This window comes from Cibotium barometz, chromosome 35 (assembly GCF_041138505.1).
Source record: "Cibotium barometz isolate CiBa-2024 chromosome 35, ASM4113850v1, whole genome shotgun sequence".
Lineage (NCBI taxonomy): Eukaryota > Viridiplantae > Streptophyta > Polypodiopsida > Cyatheales > Cibotiaceae > Cibotium > Cibotium barometz.
Genome location: NC_141080.1, coordinates 32,831,075 through 32,855,949, shown reverse-complemented (window position 1 = coordinate 32,855,949; position 24,875 = coordinate 32,831,075). Strand labels below are relative to the sequence as shown.

Genomic DNA, 24,875 nt, shown 5'->3' with positions numbered 1-24,875 from the left:
CAACTCAGTTTCTCTCGTATACACTTATCGATTTATTTATTTCATATCAAAAGAATTTAAAGAAAAATAATAGAAAGAGTGTTTGTGTACTTCCTCGATATATTTGATGATATTTTGATTGATTTAGAATCCACGTCTACTCTCCAGAAGTTGTGGACGAGCTGCTTGTAGATTTGGCAAGCCTCTCAGATCTACTGTTAGGGCTGCAATCTGCAAGTATAACTTCGTGCATAGTTACGAGAGATACTAGTCGTGTGGGTACTTAAAATTACCAAAATGCATGCGGTCTACAAACCAACGCAAGCAAAATCGCCAAAATAAGCTGTATGTGAAGGTCGCCTCCAAAAATAGGCCATGTTTTACTTTTTTATCAAATTTTGATTTGCATGTCCATCTACACAGTTAAAGACTTCCTTTGAGCATACTAACTAATTGAAAAATCAATCTTAAATTTTCATGTAATTTTAACACTTAGAAATTTTACTGCGAAAAAACCACTGAAAACCTGCTGGAATTCATTACTGAAATCTGTGGCATCCAAAACTTAGGATTATCTTTAATCATAACTTGGTTACTCGGAGGTATGTTACAATGAACACATAAATTTTGGCATCTCTATTACTTATAATTTGTTCAGGCATTCCATATATTTTGAACACATACTCTACAAGTTTTCTTGCAACCATAGATCCCGTGTATGCGACCTTGCAAGGAATGAAATGTGTCATTTCATTAGGGGAAGGTTGAGATATTCTAGGGGCCCTTTAATAGCACACATGATTAAAAAGAGGATTAGTAAAGGGTCTAATGGTAGGATGCCAAGTTGGAAAAAATGTTGGGTAGTCCCTTACCCTAAAAAACGTGTGATCAAAGTTTAGGTTGCTATTATGAAATGTCACTTTTAAAGGCTAAAATATAACTTTTGAAAGCTACAAGTCACTGTTTAATACTAGGATGCCACTTTTGCAAGTAGCTTAATGTCACTTTACACATCACTTTCCAAATTTGAAAATTCTCCTTTCTTATATATCTCACTTTCTATCTTTTGCATGTGCCAATAACTCAATTTTCCTCCTTTGAGCACCTCCTCCCTTCCTTTTAGTATCTCCCTCTATCTTCCCTCATACCTCCTCCACAACTTCCCTCCCTACCTCTCCTTCTCTCCCTCCCCCCTCAGCTCCACTATCCACATCCTCCCCTACTCACATTTGCTTTTCTCACAACATGACTTATCTTCTCTCAAGCTCCTCTATTTTTCATATGATCATCTCACAATAGCACGCCTCTATTCTCTTCAGCTTGTCCCTTTCTCATAGGTGCCTTTCTTGTGATAGACAACCTCCATTCTCTCCTTTACTCCATTTCTCACCTCTTTAAGCTCTTCCTCTGCTACCTACCATCTTCCACATCTCTTTCTCATCTTCCACCACACCTAAATTCTAGTTTAACCTTTTGTATCACATCCTAGGCTCTGTAGCACCCTTCATCTATCCCTTCTAGAAATGCAACACCCATACACTATCATAGAACCTTGTACAATGGTTCCTATAATCATAATTAATGAATGATAATCATAATTTGAGAGATTCTTGCTTAATCTTCCATGGTGGAGGAGGTGCCTTCGATTTTCCACCATTGACTTTCTTATTGGTACTCATGTTGCCTTTAGCCTCATCCTTGCCTTTGTCATAACCTGGTTTATACATCTTCTTTGAAGCATAAAAAGATTTAGTAAATGGTTTAGAAGAAGAACCCTCATGTGCTTTAATCTCTTTAGGAAAACCATTTTTACGTTCTGAATTAGTTACCAAAGATATTGCAGAAGATAGTGAATGAGGTCGGCCCTAATGGTAGATCTAAGGCCCGATATGAATTTCCTTTTTTGGTCCTTCTCGCTGACTCTATCCACAACCTGCACCTAATAAAGTATTCCAGAACTTTTCTACATACTGTGACATAGTTTCCTTTTCCAATTGATGCAAAGTGTCCCATTGGTGCCTAGCTTTGGACTTGAATTGTGAGGGTAAAAAGTGCTTTTTAACCAGCCGTTGAAATCTTTTCCAAGAATCTGGCTTGTCACGACCTTGCTTTACTACACTCCACCATAAAGCTGCACTGTCTACCAAATGATTGACTGCACATTTAATCTTATCACTCTCTGAAAATTTTTCTCCAGAAAAATAGTCTAGTTGGCTAAGCCAAGCTAGAATGACCCTAGCATCCTTCTTTCCATTATAATTTTGAAATGTGAAAGCTTTCTGACTAATCTTGGATTCTTTTTGTGACCTTTGTGCTTGCAATGTAGCATTTACAGCCCTTTGAATAGTGTCATCTTCGTCATCAAAAGATAGCGAAGAGTCACGTTTGCGTCTACGACTCGTGAGCTGTCTTTCCAATTCAATACGCTTCTCTCTTTCTTCTACAATTTGATGTTGTAAAGAAAGGAGTTTCTCTTGAATTGATGGTGAGATAGGCAAATCTGCCATAGTGCTTGTGCAAATGATATAGATAAATAAAATTTTACTTTATTTGTTGTAAATAAATAAAGCAAATGTAAGTACTTATCTTATTTTTCTCCCGCAATTTGATCTTGGTTGAAGCTGAACAAAGACGGTGTTCAATGGCTGAATTGAATTCTCGTCGCTTCAAACAAATCCCGAACGATTCCGCCTGATTCAAGAGTCTTGGGCTAGTCGAATTGTTGATGAAATAATTTTTATGCACTTTGTAACCTACTGAAACAGTCCTGTAAACCTTGCCCAATCTCTGTGATATTTTTTGAAATTTTTTAGAATTTTTTAGAAATGATTTCAGAATTTTCTTGCCTTTTCTAGGCAATTTTTAAGCCTTTAAAAACCTGTAAATCACTTTTCTGCACCCAAAAATTTCAGATTTGGAAACCTTTTGTATTTCTCTTCAAATTTGAAAATAGAAGAAGTAAAGGCTCCAAAAAAAAAGTGATGTGACTTGTATGGGAATTGGGAAAAGTAAGACTTGATTAAAAAAGTGATTAAGCTTATGATAATTAAGCTTATGGAATTTTTCCAAGCACCTCCACTCGCCGTTTTGCGCTAGTAGGCTGCCGTCGTGCGCTCCTTTTTGGGTTTCTTTTTGAGAAATTTTTGATAGCTTTTACACTGATTAATGTGCTCCGTCCATTATAGATTTGCTACTGCTTGGAGCTTTCTGATTTCTGAGAGAATACTGTGAGATTTTTGGCTATGAGGATTTCATCCATGCAGTCAGATTTTGATTTCACTGAGTATTTGGAAAAACCACTTTTTGATAGAGAGGGATGGTTTTGCAGGGTGGTGAGTGGATTTGAGAGTAGATCTAGTTTTGAATCTTTGTCCTTTGGATAAAGACCTACAAAACACCCTTCTGTCCACTGGATAATTTCTTGCACTTTCTTGATTTTTGAGAAGTTGAAGCCCTTCCCTACCTTCTCCACAAATCTCCTAGCCCAAGCTCTGATACCACTGCAACCGAAATCTTATTCTAGGATAGATTGTGGAAGAGTAGAGAATTCACAAGAATTGATTCAACCATAAAAACCATTGCTTTGCAAGCTTCAACTAAATCAAATCAATTAAAATTTAAACACTTAACAAAATTAAAATACTTAGCTCAATAGACCATATTGGGTGCAATCTTCCCCCCTCTTGTGCGTGGCCTCTCCCCACACAAGAGTATTTCTTTATTAGCTTTCTTTTTCACCAAAATTAGGCCATAGCCCCCAAAATATACAAGATGTGCTTTTTTAGAGAGCACGGCACTCTTCTTTTACAAAAATAGAGTGTCAAATATTGGGACTAGGGTAAAGCCATAGGCTTTAATAAATTCCACATAAATAAATGTATCTTTCCTAAAGTTCAAAATGGAAAAATCATTTGCTAAGGTTGCAAGCTACTATGCTTGCCAAAAATGAAATGTGATGAACTAAGACATTTCTTCCAAAGTAAACTCTTCAATTCCCATAGTCTTCATCACCTGAAAATATAAGCCCAATTAATTATTAAATTAATCCCACAAATATTAAACAGGCACAAATCATAACCAACTCATGATGACTACCAGGCGTAAGTACTTCCAGGGATCACCCTGCCAATACTACAAACCTAACTGAAATAATCATAGACGGCCTCAAACATACGTCATATACCGCACGTATTAATATTTATTAGTGGTGTCACCCACGATATTAACCTAGCCGGCATGACGCAAGAGTAACCTAGGCGTCCCCAAATTACTCAAGAGGGAAAAAAGAAATAATATTCTTTCAGAGGACTTAAAATATATTCTCATCACATCCCCTCACAAACCCGTGGAGTCACATTAGTTTGATGAAAACTTTATACTTTAAAATGAAAGAAATTGTTTAACATTTCATACGTGTAAATGTCTGACAACCCAATTACCTAGGCCTTTGGAAAAAGCTTTAAATAATTGAATGCCTCATGATCGTCATCACCTCCACATCCATGCCATAGCAGTGCTCAAAAAAAAATCAACCCTTAAAATTAAAGGTAATGCTCAGTCTTAATCAAGATTTAGACTTCAAAATCACTAGAAATCATAAAAATGTTAGGATTTATAGCTAAAATGTAAAAATTTCATCCCTTAAAATTAAATACAACGTCAAATTCTAATCGGGATTTCTAGATTTTAGTTGAGAAAATTACATTACAAGCCGGGTTATGTGAGCATTGGACTAGTGCTAAATTAGAATCGATTCTTTATTTGTTTAATAAATGCCCAAGATTGAAAAGGCAACATGTACCCTCATTTGGTGATTCCTCATTTAAGATCCCAACATTAATCATTAACGATATTATTTGATACCTCCCACTAGTTAATGGCCTTTCCAATGGCACAATTTCTTTTTTCCTTTTTTCTTTGTTTGGACGAAATCCATAGGCCAAAGAATGAGCCCTGTCTGTTGATCACACCAAAAGAGGAGGGGGATTGTCTACTCTCTCTCTCTCTCTCACTCTCACTCTCACTCTCACTCACACACGTGCACACACAGACACAGACACACACACACACATACACACACACACACACACACACACACATAGAGGCCATCACTCGCAGTAGTAGTGAATGAGGGAGGCCCATCTATGGGTCGAGTAGCAATAGTAAAGACCAAGCGCCACCACCAACAACCACATGAACACGTTTTAGAAGAAGAATACAATACATGCACCCTTAAGTCCTCTCATGTGATTAGCACTAATGCTAATAAAAAGAATAAACTAAAGTTTTTTGCTCCTCATTGCTTGAGCAAACTTGCGTCTCAACATTGGATGGGGATTCATTAGTCCTCATTGCAGCATCTCTAAGCTCGCCAACTCTTCTTCTTTGTGAAAAAATACCCTCAACATTCTTTTGACTTTTGCACAGTTAACCTTGCCATCATTCTTTCTCTTCAAGGTCATCCCAACCTTCCATATGTTAGCCCCCACATACTTGCAAGGGGGCTGATTGGCTCATGGGGCATGATCATTTTGATACTTCATTCTTATTTGGTGGTGGGGCTTCCCTAGCATCCTTATTCTCCTCCTGCTTCTTCTCTTCCTCCATTTGGTGAGCTTCTTCTTCCTGCTTACGCCACTACTCCCCCCAGCGGGCCCCTTCTTTCTCCTCTTATCATCTTGCTGCTTTTAAACACTTGCGTTCTTGCCTTGCCCTCTCCCTTGCTCTTTGAGCTTCATGATCTTCCTCGGACATTCTTTGGGCACTTTGTGTTTGCATGCTTTCATCTTTACTCTTTGACCTATAGCTCAGGCTGATGCTGGCAGTTCTTCCTGCCTTGTCTCCTCAATGTTTCCCAGGTTCTGAATAGGAGCTAGGCCTTGAAAGATGTCCTATGCGTTGGGGCTGCACCTATTGGGACTGGGGCGGAGTGCAGTTCATGTTGCTCTAGGTGGTTCCTCACCTGTGGCTCCTATGAATGGAAATTATTTCTAAGCTTTGATGTGGGGGAACCACCGTATTAGAATGAACCACCAACTCGATAGGTTTGGGCTAAGGGGGAATGATAGGGTTAGGTATGGGAGGGTTCTTAACTATGGTGTTTGGAATAGAGGTGGATTCTGTAACAATGGGGACAATGGGAATAGGGAGGACAGGGGGTTCAAGAGGTCGTCTACAAAAAACTCATCTACTAGATAGGTCCCTTTTGTAATTAAATACATAGGTAATCATTGTAAGTTCAAGTAGTTTAAAAGTTTATATTTCAATGTTTCATCATTATAAGCTCAAGTAGTATAAGTTTAAATAGTACATTGTTTCATCATTTTTCTTTAGGAATGCACCAATCCTTTTTTACCATGTTAACTACGGAGTAATATGCCATGTGGCCTGGATTTTAATTACTCCTCTGCTATGACCATGCCAACCTATATCCTTCTATTTATCATTTTTTAGCATGTTAAATGTGGAGTACTATGCCATGTGGCGACCTAGATTTCAATTACTCCTCTGTTATGACCATTTTTTAGCATGTTAACTATGGAGTACTATGCCATGTGGCCACCTAGATTTCAATTACTCCTATGCTATGACCATGACAACCTATAATTGTGTCTATCATTTTTTGAGGATTTATTTTTCCAATTCTCATGTTTTTACCCTCTCTTCTCTTTGCTTGGAAGATTGTTGGTCTCACCCTTCCTTCTTTTTTCAATTGTGTCACATTCAATGATGTGGCTTGTCTTGTAGATACAAGCAAAGTGTTGTTATAACTATATACATCCAAAGGTAGAGAATTGAAAGCAGGGATTTAATATTCACGTGATCACAAGATTTTTTGTGATAATAACACATGTGAACAAGTTATTCACATGTTCTCATGTTACCGTTCACAAAATAACAGGTCACTTGTCATTTGGGAACCCCTTAAAAGCTTGGCTACACATGGGAATAAGCTATTCACATGTTCTCATGTTACCATCTTCACATAATAGTAGGTCAATGGCCACCTAAGAAGATTTTTTATGCCCGACAAAGATAATTTTTTTAGGCCCTTGTGAAAGCTTTGTGAATATAACATGTGATTAAGATTTTTTATGTTATTAGCATATGTTATTAACATGTTCACATGTTCTCGTTTACGTCAGTGAATTACCTGATTGAAAGACCTTGTTATTACATTTTGGACTGAGCAAACTTGTGTACCGCTCGTTAATAAGAAAGATATTTACTATCAAAGAAATGGCAAAGAAATAGAAGGAAGTAGTATTTAGAATATCCTCTACAATTTGTAGATGAACCTCAGGTATAAAGAAAGGAGATTACTCATTCACCAAAAGTATACATGGTTTAGTCTCAAGAGAATTCTCAAGATATTACTAATTCACAAAGTATACGTGGTCTAGTCTCAAGAGAATTCTACACCCTATCTCTCATGTGGGAGAGGAACACTATAGCCAAGAAAGCTTGAAAGCTTAATTATTCAACACTATTCATGAGGATTACCTAAAAATATTCTCTCCCAAAATGCATGAAAGCTTAAAAATAGCTTGAAAACAGACTTTTTTTGAAATCACATATAGAATTTCATGTGTACATTTAAAAACTCCATGAATTTCGACACTTTTTTCAAGATTAAGAACATGTGTGACCTCCATAGATTTATAAACTAGAATTGTTTGACATAGGAAACAACTTAACTTTCAAATGGCATAGAAGGAGTCCAAAAAACTTAAAGAGATATCAATCTTTTTTAATTAAAATTTCATTTTATAAATTTCATGTACAAAAGAGACTTTTTTAATTGACTTTCTTGGAACAAATTTTACCACTATACATAAATATGCACATTATTTATTGGAAAGTAATAAAAAAAGACTAAAATAGATAACAGCATAAGCTCCATAATTTTTGAAAAACCCTCAATTTTTTTTTGAGTCTATTTGTGGACCCAAATAGCAAAGCCACTATAAATAATATGAAATGAAAGTTTTCCCTACACACAAAGATGAGATAAAACTTTATGAAGGTTTCTAGATTAGTAAACTAAAGTATGTAAAGTATTAGAGTCATAATAAACTAAATTATGTAAAGTAGGAGACAAGAAAATCTAAACATCTAGAACTTGACCTAGATCTTTCTCAACATTTGCTTCTTTGTTGGGTTGGTCATTGTTTTCTTCTCCTTATGGAACAAGGAGCATCAAAGTAGGATTCACATTTTCCAAGCTCATCAGAGAGGAATTGCATAGGTTCTTTTGATGCTGACTGAAACTTCTCATTAGTGTTAGTGCAGACTGCTCCCATCTCTTGATCTTCATGTAGTTCCATAGCACCCTTCACATGTATAGGAATAAAGGCTACTTGGATCTCATCCTTTTCAATAAGAGTAGCTAGCGGCAATCACACAAACTACTCTGGAGTAGCTAGAGAGACAATGACATGAAGAACTCTAGACAAGTTAGTGAGACAATGATACGAACTACTCTAGAGTAGCTAGTGCAAGAGCTTGTGGCATCAACATTTTGGGGAATGTATTTTGTGCTACTGAGTTTGTTGGATCTATTGTGCAAAAAAGGGTCCACAATTAACATAGTCAAAAAGAGTTGGTGCAATCCTAGATACAAATGATAAAACAATGTAATGTAAACTTATACTACTTGAACTTAGTACGATGAAACATTGAAATATAAAGTTTATAGTACTTGAACTTAGAATGATTACCTATCTATGGTATTACTAAAAAATCCAGTTCCACACTAAACAAAGGAAGAATTAAGATAGTTAATTCGATTATTACCAGTGCTACTACTTCAAAACTCTAGAGAAACTTCTAGTCTACCACTTGGAAACTTTATTAAAAGGGAACTTTTCAGAATCGTATATGTTCAAAATACATGGAATGCCTCAACAAATTATGAGTATTAGAGATGCCAAATTTATGGTTCATTTTGGTGGACACTATTGGAGCCCATGTGGACCAAATTTATGGGTTCACACGTCATTGTCACCGTTGGTGGTAAGTTGAAAAAGATATATGGGAGTTTATAGCTCATTCATATCTCTCTCTCTCTCTCTCTCTCTCTCTCTCACACACACACACACACACACACACACACATCTTAACCAACCTAAGTTAGTACTATAGAAGAGAATAATGAAAGAGGGAGAGGGCCTTAATCGTATTCATGTAGTTTATACAACATTTTTTTTGCCTTCAAGTGGGAATCAACAAAAGTGAAAACTTAACTTGGGGGTTCACTTAGAAATATGTAAGTATACATTCATCAGGAAGAGTTCTAGCTAACAAACTTTAATTTTTGGGATTATACAAATATACCTACATAAAGGGTTCTTTAATAGTTTCTAAGAGAAATTTACAATTTCGCATTTAAAAAAAATCATTTTAAATATTTAAATTTTTAGATAAAAGGATTTTGAAAATACCTCTTAAATGCACGTGACACAGAGGTCTTCTCTAGAGCGAATGCCTTGGGCAACTTAAGACATGTATTAAATGTAGGAATATGGCTCATTCGGTTTGAAATGTAATATTCGTACATTTATTTAATGTACGAATAATATAGCTTATCTGGTTTGAAATGGCATCCCCCAGTAGCTAGTAAGTACACAACTTTGCATTGTTTAGTCACATTTCAAGCAACCAAGGTCACGCTTGTCTTAAATGCGGTATTAAACTAATAATATTGGTGATGGTCCGTGTGGCATGGACCCATGCCAGAACCGCAGGGGCTGTATGAAGATAGATGATCTTGTTAATGAAATCCGTGTCTTGTGCTTGGTCTAATTAACAGTTCCACGACCTTGTCTTACGGGGCTAACCATGTCAAGGATACATTATTAGTTGAAGCGCTAGCTACACGGATCACAATATAAATCGAGGCTTTGTACTAGGTTCAATAATCCACTCATATTGATGGACATTCTTTAATCATACTTCTTCTTCTTATTATTGGTCATGCCAAGTGTTGATGTAGAGAGAAGAAGTGGAGACATTCTCCATGTTAAGCATATTGCTGATAGAGAAACCTTAGTAGGGGATGGCACAAAAGACGAATGAGCATGCATCCTACTTGGCACAATGCCAAGTCTACATAAGCCATCTCCTAACCATCTAGCCACACTTGCTAGCCACACTTGGCCACCATCTAATGTCTCTACTAACACTTACTAATATGGTCACATAGCCTATCAGGTACCCGCTTCTCTCATAAAGGAGACAATACAAAATAGAGAACATCCATCACTCTCAGATGGAAACACTATAAGAAAGGAGGGAGGGAGAAAAAGGATTTGCACTCATGATGGAGTAACACATGCACTCAAAGGGAGTACCACCATGGAGGATTAAGCAAGAAGCTCTCAAATTATGAGTATTGTTCATTAATTGTGAATATAGGAACCATTATGCAAGCTTTTGTGACAGTGTATGTGTGTTGCAGATCTAGAAGGGATAGATGAAGGGTGCTACAGAGCCTAGGATGTGATACAAAAGGTTGTACTAGAATTTAGATGTGGTGGAAGATGACAAAGAGAGATGGAAGGTGGCATGTAGCAGAGGAAGAGCGTAGAGAGGTGAGAAATGGACTAAAGGAGAGAGTGGAGGTGGTGGACTAAAGGAGAGAGTGGAGGTGGTCTATCACAAGAAAGGCACTTGTGAGAATGGGACGAGCTGGAGAGAATAGAGGCGTGCTGTTGTGAGATGATCATATGAGAAAGGGAGGAGCTTGAGAGAACATAGGTCTTGTTGTGAGAAAAGCACATGTGAGTAGGGGACGATCTCGATAGTGCAACTTAGGAGAGGTGAAGTGGAGCTTGGGAGGCTGAGGGGGAGAGAAAGAAGGAGAGGTAGTGAGGGCAGTTGTGGGAGGAGATATGAGGGAAGATGCAGGGAGGTGCTGAAAGGTAGAGAGGAGGGAGGAGAGAGGGAGGTGTTGAAAGGGAGGGAGGAGGGATGAGAGAGGGAGATGCAGAAAGGGAGAGAGGATAGAGGGAGGAGATGCTCAAAGGAGGAAAAATAAATTATGCACATGCAAAAGAGGAAAAGTGAGATATACAAGAAAGAAGAATTTCCAAATTTGGAAATTGATATGTGTAAAGTGACAATTAGCTGCTTTCAAAAGTGACATCCTAGTATCAAAAAGTGACTAGTAGATTTCAAAAATTACATTTTAGCCTTTCAAAGTGACATTTTATAGCACCCAAATCTTTGATCACAACCCAACATTTTTTCCAAGTTGGCATCCTCCCATTAGACCCTTTACTAACCCTCTTTTAAATCATTAATTAGGGGGGTTTGAAAAAATTCCATTATTTTGGTAATTTCATTTTGAATCTACTTTTTGGAGTATCTTGAGCATACCAATTCCAAAGTTGTTGAATACTGTGGATCTAGAAACTACTCATCAAGAGCTTTCCAATGATATGTCACATAAGGGGGTTTTGACAAAGTCTTTAAAGGGTTCACTATGCCTATCATTTTTTTATCGTACAAAATGGGAATTGGGATTTTCCCAAACTCCCTAATATGGTCTTCATGTGTGTTGTTAAAGGGCCCCTAGAATATCTCAATCTTCCCCTAATGAAATGACACCTGAAATTTCTTCCAAGGTCGCATACACGGAATCTATGGTTGCAAGAAAATTTGTAGAGTATCTATTCAAAATACATGGAATGCCTCAACAAATTAGAGTTATAGAGATGCCAAATTTATGGGTTCATTTTGGAGGACACTATTCCTAGCATCGCTTATCAATCGAAAATGTATTAGTGGAGACATATTGAGACACTATTGTCATGACACCAACAAGCTACCTTTGGTGAATTTGCTTAAAATAGCAACTACACAGCTATATGATGTGTTCCATGTCTCTCAATTAAAAGCATATGTTGGGCCAATGGTGGAAGTGCAAGATGATTTGCCACCCATGAATGAGGAAAGCATGGTGGAATATGTGCCACAAAGAGTGTTGGGAGCCTTCGCGACCGTTGGTTTGCTCGCGCCCTCGCACGTGACACAGAGGTCTTCTCGGCCTTGGGCAACTTAAGACATGTATTAAATGTAGGAATATGGCTCATTCGGTTTGAAATGCAATATTCGTACATTTATTTAATGTACGAATAATATAGCTTATCTGGTTTGAAATGGCATCCAGTAGCTAGTAAGTAAACAACTGTGCATTGTTTAGTCACATTTCAAGCAACCAAGGTCACGCTTGTCTTAAATGCGGTATTAAACTAATAATACTCTCCTTGTGGCGATGGCAAAAACCGCAGGCTGCGTGAAGATAGATGATCCTGTTAATGAAAACCGGGGCTCGTGCTTGGTCTAATTAACAGAGTTCCACGACCTTGTCTTACGGGGTTAACCGTGTCAACCATGCATGCTACACGGATCACAATATAAATCGAGGCTTTGTACTAGGTTCAATATAAATCAAGGCTTTGTACTGGGTTCAATATTAATCCACTCATGATCGACATTCTTTAATCATACTTCTTCTTTTTAGCTTAGCTTGGCTTGGCTTGGCTTGGCTTGGCTTTCTCTTATTAATCGCATCCTACACCACACCACAATTTGCTATTCTCTTCAGCCCAAATTTAATGACTATATTCTTCTCCATTCTTCAGATTCATTCTTTGTTGCTCCTCCTTGGATCGGCGCTTATACTAGTGCGTCTAGCCTGTGCAGGCTCCGTCGTCAATGACGACGGAACCATGACACACCATTTTGATTTCAAGGTAGCAATTATCTCAATTAAGCCACAAATTAGGCTTTCGGTCATTATGGTCAACACTTATAATTAGAGCGATTAATGATCGTTAAGATCAAACTTAATCATCATCAGTAGTAGTCAAATACGATCGACAAACTCTACGTATAGGAGTTTGATTATCAGTGCTTAGATCATGCTGCAGACGTAGTTATGACCAGGAGGATTAACGATAGAACGATCAAACTGATCAACGAAGAGTAGTACAGTTATAGGAATATTAATGCTTATAATCTAGCCGCTGTAAGTAATCATAAGACCAGGAATATCGATTCAGGATACAATTATAATTATGATCGTGTTTGCTTATGATCGATCAGGTGCATTACACCAACGTTACTCGCCTTTGCCATACCAAGCAGCTGGTGGCAGTGAACGGGCTCTTCCCAGGGCCTACTATCTACGTGCGGCAAGGGGACACAGTTAACGTGAGAGTGTCTAATCACGTGGTGGAAAACATATCAATTCACTGGTAATTATTATTATGATACTTCGAGACGATATACTTATTATAATAATTATGGTATATTAAATCATCCTTAATTGGGGCCTTCATGATTTCTTAAATAACCTTGTAATTATTCAGCAGCTGCTGTTGTAATGAGTAGATCAATGACCTTTCAAATTGTATTAATCTCGTAATGCGCCTGCATCAGCTTGAATATTTATCTATTACCGCTGTGCAGGCATGGAGTGAGGCAGATGTACACAGTTTGGTCCGACGGCCCCGCCTACATCACGCAGTGCCCTGTCCCCGCCCGAACACCCATTTCACACACAGCTTCAGAGTCGTACGAGAGCAAGGGACGCTCTTCTGGCACGCCCATCTCAGCTGGCTCCGGGCAACCGTGTACGGCGCCTTCATCATCCTGCCCAAGTACGGCAAGCCGTACCCTTTCCCCGTGCAACCCACCACCAAGGACTTCCCCATCATCCTAGGTAACTATTAGCCATACAGTATAATCATCACAATGTTAAGCTAATCATCACACTAGCCATGTATATCGCATAATCACATTATGTTAATACGCTAATCATCGATCATAGCCTATATATAGTGCATAATCACTCTGCTCAGCTAATCATCACACTAGCCATAGGATTAGAACTATATTGAAGGCAACCATACTAACTAGAGATAAAAGCTTCGGACTCTATATATATATAATCCGGCTGCACTTTCGTAGCAGCAACACTTAATTGAGGCTTACCTTGTGCAATGGTAAGCTAATTCGATCACTCGCAAGGGTTAGAGCTTAGGTGAATCTGTACTAGACTATATATAGCTAGAGATAAGATAGCACATATTCTTGTAATGTGGCCGCAGCAGCTGCACACGTACGTGCCACCCGCCCCTAGTTGAGAACAGTAAATTAATGCTTACCTTTCAACTTGATCTTGCAGGAGAGTGGTGGAACGTGGACGTGTTGGATGTTGAGAAATTTGCTCTAGCAGATGGGGGAGGCTACAACTTGTCTGATGCCACCACTATCAATGGGCAGCCTGGCTTGCTCTACAACTGTTCACAGCAAGGTGCAGAGGCCGAAAGCGGATCAAAGTTTAAACGAATTAATTATTTTGAACAAATCTACTTGTGACCAGCTTGCGTGATTAAAGTTTGATTAGAATTGTTGGTGTTTTCCCCAGATGTAACCAGTGTGAGGGTGAAGCAGGGGGAGACGTATCTACTGAGGGTGATCAATGCGGCCATGAATTTTCAGATGTTCTTTCAGGTCGCAAAGCATAAGTTGACAGTGGTGGAGACAGACTGCACACTGTGTAAGCCTTATACAACAGATGTGATAGTGCTAGCGCCTGGACAGACAGCTGATGTGCTAGTAACAGCAGACCAGGCGATTGATAGCTATGTCATGGCTGCATCCGCATACTCATCGGCTAGAGAAGACAAGGTCCCATACCCCAAAACCACCACAACCGCCTTGTTTATCTATGAAGGATCAGCTAATTCCACCACCACGACCCCCAACAACAGTAGTCAAGCTGTCGATCAGCGCCTCTATACTTTTCCCACCTTCATTCCGGCCGCTAATGGCTCTGATTATGCCCTTGATTATGTGGGGAGCTTGAGAAGCTTAAACAGCAAGGCGTATCCCTCGCTAGTGCCCCAGACCGTCAACCAAAGCTTCCTTTTCACCGTGGGATACTCGCTTGAAGAATGCCCGGCCGGACAAACCTGCTACGGCCCGGAGGGACAAAAAATCTCTACGGCCATCAACAACATCACATTTGTCGCCCCCAACATCTCCATCTTACAAGTAAGAGATCTCATATTCAACTTAACGCCTCTACAGCAGCAGCTAATCATCGTTTGAAGCCTCATGATCTACGAAATTAATTAGTATACCTGCAATATTCACTAATCACCACATCATCATTGATCTTTGATGTGTGTAATCAAACATCAATTAACTAATCGGTATAAGCTTGCTTCATTTGACTTCTTCATACCTGCACCAGGCATATTACGAAAGCAAGAATGCTGCTGACTTGCCGGGAATGTCCACCTCCACTGCAACGGACACCTTCGAGACCAATTTTCCCAGCGAGCCTCTATACCAATATAACTACACGGGCCCCTCTATAGAGGTCAAGTTTGCAATCTTTGGGACCAAAGTTAAAGTAGTGGACTTTGAATCCAACGTGCAATTGGTGCTCCAAAACACACAAACCCTATTTTTTGAGAGCCACCCCTTCCATTTGCACGGCTATAACTTCTATGTGGTGGGCATGGGCCTAGGCAACTACAATGCATCATCAGACCCAGACCACTTCAACCTCGTTGACCCTCGTGCCCCATGAACACAATAGCCGTCCCACCAGGAGGATGGGTTGCTCTCCGCTTCTTCACCGATAATCCAGGTAAACTTACTCAGCTATATAAAACACGTATATACACAGATACCTTTCATTGCATGTGTTAACCCTGCATGATGATGCAATTGTTGATTCCATGTAAGATTGAGTATATGCATTATAACAAGTACATGCATACATGTATGTGTATATTGCACCTACATGTATACTTGTAATGTGTATAAATACCTTCCATTGCATACATTAACCTTGCATGCAATCGGTTGATTCCTTGTACTCTTGAGTATATATAGTACAAGTACATGCATACATGTACGTGTATACACACACCTACACGCATACTTGTAGTGTATATAGATACCTTTCATTGTTGCATACATCAACCTTGCCTGCATGCAAATTGTTGATTCCATGTCTTGAGTATTATATACATCACAGGTACAAGCATACATGTATGTGTTACATGTATACTTGTGATGTATATGTATACATTACAAGTACATGCATACATGCAGTCGATTCTTCTTTATAGGGTCACAATATTTCATCTGCTAGAGAAACATTTTGACATTTCATATTCTTTATCACGGGTGCTTTTTAACTAGGGGACACATCCACTTTCCATCTAGTTTCTAGCCGATACATCTCTGAGATGGGTACCATTGTGAAGTGCATTTATAAAGGTTTTTCTTGTAAATAGTGAACTTACGATAATTGAGTTTTACACATGATAGGAGTTTGTCTTATGCACTGCCACTTTGAGATGCATACATCATGGGGGATGCAAATGGTGTGGATTGTCAAAGAAGGAGACCGAAAACTCCCACCACCACCAAAAGACTATCCAAAATGCTAAACACTTGAAGACTATCCCAAATCCAACATTACCTTGCAAATGGACATCTACTTTTCAATAACATTACCTTGCAAATGGACATCTACTTTTCAATAACATTTACATCATGTTTACTAAGCATGTTGAGAAAAGGGATATACCGATGGACTCCATGGCACATGGCTATATTGCCTTTCCTCATAACTACAGTATTCTTTGTAACAAGCATAGAGTATTTTACAAAATCTATTTGGATTATTGTAATAAGAGGGAGCTACATTCAGTATGACACATGGCTCATTTGTCTTTCCTCGTAATTACACTCTTTTCAAGTGTAGAATAATCCAAATCTTTTAAAGGTTTAATAATTCCAAGTCATGTTTGTATAAATTTTAGTGAGAAGTAGTGCAGCGTATTATCGTCCAAGAGGGAGTTGCATTCAGTATGCCACATGGTTCATTTGTCTTTCCTCGTAATTACAATCTTTTCGAGTGTAGAATAACCCAAATTTTTTGAAGGTTTAATAATTCCAAGTCATGTTTATATAAATTTTAATGAAAAGTAGTGCGTATAGTTTCAAACCAAAACACCTTGTTATAAACCCTTTTAAATTGTTAAAACCGTAAAATTTCATGGTTCTTCAACCATCTCTAATTATTATAATAACTAAACTTGTTCACTTCTTTTACATATTTTAGTATAAAATTAGCCTCATAAATGACATTGACAAGACTTGAAACTATTAGGATCAGCACCTTTTTTATCATAAAAGTATCATAATAAAGGGGTTTTTGTTACATGCAAAATTTGTTTATTGAAAAAATATCCCAAAAAAATGATCACACATCATTCCAATACAAGCATTATATTTGCTAATCCACCCTATTAGTTATTCTAACTTATTTAAAAACTTACAATGTGTTGAATATTGTTAATATTTTAATAATACATGATCTATTGAAAAAATGTTAACTTAACTATTGTAAATCTATATTTTTAAGTAAAATTTACTAATAATTATAGATTATTATTTTATTTATATCACTCATTTAGGTAATAGTAATACCTTCCTTGCCTTTTATAATTTTATTAATGCATATTTATTTTCATGTACCTTCTTAGTTTGTTTATTTGAGGCTCCAAGTTATTCACGCACCAAATGTTGTCGATTACACATTAGTAGAATTCAAAGTTTGTTGCCAATCACATGCATACGTACTCTTTAAAGCCTTAGTACTCATTCACAGTTTGTTGCCAGTCACATGCATACATGCTCTTTAAAGCCTTAGAACTCATTCATAGTTTGTTGCCAATCACATGCATACATACTCTTTAAAGCCTTAGTACTCATTCACATCAACTTGAATTATTTAGAAAAGCCTAGAATATGATAATTTTTTCCAACACAGGGTGGTCAATTAATTTGTTCAACAAAAAGGTCAAACCACCCCATTTAGCATAAATAAAGCACATGGCCATATGCCTTTCCTCATAACTACATTCTTTGCAAGTATAGAGTATTTGTAAAAGTATGTTTAGATTATTGTAAAGAGGGAGATCCATTGACGATGGCACATGGCTCATTCGTCTTTCCTCATAATTACATTCTTTGTGATACACGAGTTTTATTTATTTAAAGATTGCATTTAACTCCAAGTCACGTTTGTATAAATTTTAATGAAAAGTAGAGTGCATATATATTTAAACCAAAACACCTTTTTTGTAAATCTTTTTCATAAACACAAAAGTTTATGGTTCTTCACCAATCTCCAAATAATATAATGATTAAACTAGTACTTTTACATAAAGTTAGTTAGCCTCACAAATGACATTGGTAAGACTTCAAAGTCTTATGCCATTAAGGAACTTCTTTTTTATTATTAGGTATCATAACGAAGGGGTTTATCTTACACATACACATTTTTTATTGAAAACAATCTCAAAATAAAAAATATTGATCACGCATCATTCTCTTTTTTATATATACTACAAGTAATCTATATGGTAATCGATCCTATCATTCATGTACTTATTCACCCTATCATTCTCTTTTATATATATAACACAAGTGCAATCTGACACAGACCAACTGACTTAGAAACATCTCCAAATGTCCTTTGACACACAGAGGCCCTCTGGTAGCTCTAAACTTGAAGAGATATCACATTATAGACACCCTTCTGGCTACAACTGACACACAGTTGCTTTAGATCTGACTATACCTGACCAACCAACTAAAATGACTCAGCTGGAGGCTTTCTCTAGTCTACATCATCTAGAACTTCTATACCCTCTAGACACGCAAACCAAACATGAATCCTACCATGTGGTGGACACTCAGTTGACTCCAACCTAGCTCTAGCTACCACAAAAACACGATTCAGACCACAAAGCCTTCTGACTGCTAACACCTGACCTTTGACAGACTTCTAACTATCAGATGCAACTCAGGATCACTTCCCTTTAACTCAGACAAACCAAAGCAAGGTTCCTACGCCTTCTGTTGATATTTTGATGCTTAGCTGACACCCACCAGCAGACTCAAAATCTTCTCTACTCAACTAACACACTGAGTCAGTAGCACTGACCCAGAACGAGATCCCCAATCTTTAAACTCACACACTCAAAAGCTTTATCTCCACCACAAACCTAAAGAAAACAACATCTTCTTCATAACAGAGACATCAAAATAAAGGACATCACAAACCAAACTCTGTCTGCTTCAGATATAGAAAATACGTCATTGTTTCAACATTCCTGAGACCTAGCATAAACATAAGAAGGAAACACCCAATAAACTCAAGGATATCCCTCAGGAAGACCCCAAGAACATCACTTCAAAGCTTCACCTTCAAGTAGCTCCAGTCAAGAAGAAATCAAAATGGGTCAAGTCTCTAACAAAGAAGCTTCTCTCAGAGAGCCTAGGGGACACACCTATCCAACTCTATGTTCTCTAGCTCACCCTTTACTCTGATCCAAACAATCCTTCTTACTGCTTTTTCTTATTGTCTGCAAAGCTTCAACAACTGTAGATACTCCACCCTGCAACCTTCAACAAAACAAACCAACCTACAGGAGACACTCTCCACTACTGCAGTCACTCTTTGCACTTTCTCATCTCTCATCAAAGATCCACACGGAGATAGTCACCAAAATCTTCCCCCAATTCTCAATTTTTTCTCATCGCCGCCTCCATTCCTTCCATAAAAATATCACAGCCCGTCTCCTTCCTTCCAAAACCGTCAGCACCGACTTTCCCTTGTTGCCCATGCACTTTCTATTTTCAATTGTGCATCTGTGCATATCTAATCGACCACGCAATGGTAATCTTTCCTAAGGTTTCAATCATTCATCTTAATTTTATTATCTACTGGAGATTTAGGATAGGGACATCCTTTGAGCATTTTCCTTGAGCACAAAAAAATCTTATCATAGTTTCATACCTTGCGCAGTAACCATTGGTCTCTCAGTTGTACCCTGTAGAGGCTTACGATCCCTACCCATTATCACATTGGGTTCTTTCCTGTTGCAGTATTCACACTGTGAAACAACAATGGAATGTGACCCAAAACATTTCCCATCCATTACATCATTTCCATTCTCTCGGATATATTGTGGGCTATACATTAGAAACTCAATGGAGTCTTCTTGGGCCCTTTTATTTGGCAGTTTAAGGGAGTCAAACCTTTTCTCTTAAGAAGAAACATTTTCTAATTTGAAGCTTCAAAACGGCTACTTTATTCGAATTTGAATTTTGGAGGGAAAATGGAATTTAAAATCTAGCGGATAAAACCATATCATGTAAGATATCTATGGAAAGCTCTTGATGTGTAGATCCGGGATCTGTAATCTCCGCTCAAATTGGAGCTTGTATGTAGAAGTTATGGAGGTTCGAAAATTGTAAAATTGCCCCCCTCCCCTTTTTTGGGAAAAAAGTGCACCCTTTGACCACTCTTACACCTCTCTTACAAACCCATGGTTTTTGCTTACATGGCGGGCTCCTATTTGTAAAAAAGTTAAATGTTTCCATAACCTCATGGCAAATTAAAGGGCCCAAAGAGACTCCATTGAGTTCCTAATGTCTACTTGGTGGATTACGTACAAACACTCAAATAAGTATAATGGGCACCTACCCCACAATTACAACTACACGGGCCCCTCTCTAGAGGACAAGTTTGCAATATTTGGAACCAAAGTTAAAGTAGTGGACTTTGAATCCAACGTGCGGTGCTCCAAAACACACAAACCCTATTTTTTAAGAGCCACCTATTAGGCAAAATTTTGTAAAGATGTTTTGGGCTTGTGTACATATGGGATGCATCGCATGCAAAAAAGCTTTGCCCTGAATGCCCTAGCAGGTGTACAGAGTGGCTGGTTTTATGTTTTTTTACGAGCTCTTGGTGATGTCTCCATGTGGAAGCATATGGAAACCCCAAATGTGATGATGGCTGGTCGATCGTGGGCTGATTCTGGATGCAGTCTATGGCGCTCCATTTTTAACAAGCACGTGATGACAGTTGGTAGTGCATGGAGCTTAAAGGCCTTAATACATAAGGGCCTCAATAAATACCATGTAATTTTATTTAAAAAGGTTGTGAAAGTGAAAACATCAACAAAAGAAAATGTAGCAGAATCATGGTGGGCACGTGATTTCCAAATGCAGAGCGCCGATATGGGACTTGCCCGATTCCACCAAGGAGTTTGTTTTCTTGTTGTGGTGGTTGCCACCTACAGAGAGAGGGAGTTTTTGGGTAGAAGTGTGTTGCTTTGGTTTTTCTTTGTAGCCGGCGGTGGCTGGTAGCAAGGAAGAGGTAGTATAGCTGCCAGCGACGACGAGCAGGTTTTTTTTAGTTTTTTGCAGCCTGGTGGCGACAGAGAGAAGGGGTTCTTTTTGTTTTGGAGAGCCGCTAGTTCTCAGTGGACGGTGGAGACGGAGAGACAGAGAGTTTTTCGTTGTAGAGGGGCGCCTCTCATATGCAGGGAGTTTTCTAGGTGTTTCTCTATTTTTTGCCGTCGGGAGAAGCTGGTAGCAGGAAGAGTGAGAGGGAGCGAACTACAGTGTGTTTGTTGGTGGTGCTGCTTCTGGCGTCTTTGAGCAGTTCAAGGGCTCGACATCGTGATGATTCGAGGGAGGAGCGGGCTCTAGGAAGAGCAAGACTGTTCTCTCTCCCATGGAAGGCAGCACTGGAGAAGACAACTTTTCAACTGGCAGCATTTTCTCTCCTCTTTTTGGTGGCTAGTGGCATGGAGGTTTCTTTTGTTAGCTGCGCAGAGCTGGTAGCAGAGAGAGAGGGTGTCTTGTTGCCTTTACTGCCGCAGAGATAAGAGCAAAGTTTTCTCTTGGTTGGGTAGCCGCCTCTGCATAGAGTGGTGTGTTTCTTTTGTTAGCTCTGCAGGTTGGCTGGAGCAGAGAGAGAGTGTGTGCATGTGGTTTTGTTGGGTTACTGCCTCCTCGTATCTCAGGGCAGCTCGAAGGCTGAGGCAATGATGTTTCTGAGAAGAGGTGAGAGAGGGATTAGCCAAGATGAATGGGGGACAACCTTGTGAGTATACATCTTTTGTGTTGATGTGAAGGTGTCATGTATGTGAGATGGTTGTGTGAGGAAAATCTTGTGTGTCGGAAGAAGCTTGTATGGAAGTGTTGACTAGGAATTCAAGGATGAATGATACTGGTGATGTATCTAGCTATGGTTGTGTGTTGGTATCCCGTGTGTGTTGATTTGCAGGAGAAGGCGTGATTGACGTGTTTGGTGGTGTAGTCCATGGGTTTACACTCTCACAGCGCACTTTGTGCCAGCCTTCGATTACCTCGTCATGCACACAGTGGAAGTGTATGTGTTTGCTGGGTGTTTGACTATGGTGCCCCCATTTTGTGCTAGTGATTCCAAGGTTGGTGGAGTGGGAAGCTATAGAGGCCTGTTCCCGTGTTCTTTTTTCCACCCCACACCACCCCTTCCATTTGCATGGCTATAACTTCTATGTGGTGGGCATGGGCCTAGGCAACTACAATGCATCATTAGAACCAGACCACTTCAACCTCATTGACCCTCCTGCCATGAACACAATAGCCATCCCACCAGGAGAATGAGTTGCTCTTCGCTTCTTCACCGATAATCTAGGTAAACTCAATCAGCTATATAAAACACGTATATACACAAATACCTTTCATTGCATGTGTTAACCTTGCATGCATGCATGCATGCAATTGTTGATTCCATGTCTTGAGTATATGCATTATAACAAGTACATGTATGTGTATATTGCACCTACATGTATACTTGTAATGTGTATTGATACCTTCCATTGCATACATTAACCTTGCATGCATGCAATCGTTGATTCCTTGTAATCTTGCGAATATACATTACAAGTACATGCATACATGTACTTGTATACACACACCTACACGCATACTTGTAGTGTATATAGATACCTTTCATTGCACCTTGCATGCATGCAAATTGTTGTTTCCATGTCTTGAGTATTATATACATTACAGGTACAAGCATACATGCATGTGTTACATGTATACTTGTGATGTATATGTATACATTACAAGTACATGCATACATGCAATCTATTCTTCTTCGTAGGGTCACAATATTTCATCTGCTCTAGAGAAACATTTTGACATTTTATATTCTTTATCACAGGTGCTTTTCAACTAGGGGACGCATCCACTTTCCATCTAGTTTCTAGCCGATATATCTCTGAGATGGGTACCATTGTGAAGTCTATTTAAAAAGATTTTTCTTGTAAGTAGTGAACTTACGATAATTGAGTTTTACACGTGATAGGAGTTTGGCTTATGCACTGCCACTTTGAGATGCATACATCATGGGGGATGCAAATTGTGTGGATTGTCAAAGAAGGAGACCAAAAAATCCCACCACCGCCAAAAGACTATCCAAAATGCTAAACACTTGAAGACTATCCCAAATCCAACATTACCTTGCAAAGGGACATCTACTTTTCAATAACATTTACATCATGTTTATTAAGCATGTTGAGAAAAGGGATATACCAATGGACTCCATGGCACATGGCTATATTGCCTCTCCTCTCATAACTACAATATTCTTTGTAGCAAGCTGTTGCATTTTTTTTCCGCCCTTCCACTATGTTTTGATGCATGAGCATATGCGTGGCAGCATGCGCATATTGAAGAGTGATGCCTTCACTTCATACCCTCACTTGGTTTTGGCACACAAGCATTTTTTTTGCAAGCAAGAAGCTAGCATCAAGGCGCCCCACTCAAGCATGTGTGGGACTAAGGGCTTGGCCCACTTTAATTTTTAAAGGCTTTAAACCTTACCTTGCTGGGCTTGGCCCACTTTAATTTTTAAAGGCTTTAAACCTTTGCTTGCTGGAAAAAAATGACGAGCAGCGTTGGAAATGAATCGCCGCCATGCATGCCTGAAGCGAAGCATCGCCAACACATGGACTGCACACGTTCGCTTGAAGAGAGAGAGAGTGCAGCCATTTTCAAGGCCGGCCCTTGTGCTGCGAGCGACGGAAGTGAGACAAAGCTCTGCTAATCGCTGCACGCGTTCGCTTGAGGAGAGAGAGGTGCGCTCATCGAGACCACCAAGCCATCTGTGAGCAAGGCCCTTGTGCTGCGAGCGACGGAAGTGAGACAAAGCTCTGCTAATCGCTGCACGCGTTCGCTTGAGGAGAGAGAGGTGCGCTCATCGAGACCACCAAGCCATCTGTGAGCAAGTGCGGGCACCCTGTTCTGGTGTCTAGAAGCGGAAGAGTGAAGGAGAGAAAGTGAATGATTCGTCTCGGCCGCATTGCAGGGAAATAAACTTCATATTATATTTTTTTTTCAAGCTTTTCTTTATAAAAAAAATGTCGTTAAAAAGAGGTTGTTCCCGCTTTCACTTGACCAAGAGAATAAAGGAAGGAAAAAAGCATAATAACATTGTTTCTTTTCCTTGCATGTGAAGAGGGAAGTAGAAGAGGAGAAGATATTTGCAACAAAGAAGCAGGTGTGATTTTCGATGACAAACAATAGCAAAGCTTCGCACTCACACACTCACATAGTCATGCGTTAGCAAGCCTCGTAAGTTGTTTCTATTCAAAAATTGAAAGCATTGTAAAATTCAATTCTTGAGGGCCGTGAGGGCATTGTTTCTCGTGGAGGGCATCATCGGCGAGCGCACAAAAGCTTCATCAACATCAAGCAAAAAGCGGCTAGATAAGATCTCTCTGTTTTTCTCATATAAAAGCTACATAAATTTGCTTTATGAATCAAGCACTGCGCACGTGAAATTCAATGAACAAATCACATTTCACGCTACATTTTGCCTCGTTCATTGGTGTCGTGGTGTCATCTCGCTCTTTTGTCATTTAGCACAAAGCTTGTTTAACATTTGTGTGTGTATACATCATCGGCACTCCATCATTGCAGCACCGTACTTGTCAGAAAGATCC

General features: G+C 39.0%; 1 pseudogene; it reads left to right on the top strand.

The window, feature by feature from the left end:
- The first annotated feature begins 12,599 nt into the window (after positions 1-12,599).
- LOC147618345 (laccase-4-like) lies at positions 12,600-23,508 on the top strand (annotated as a pseudogene).
- The last annotated feature ends 1,367 nt before the right edge of the window (positions 23,509-24,875 follow it).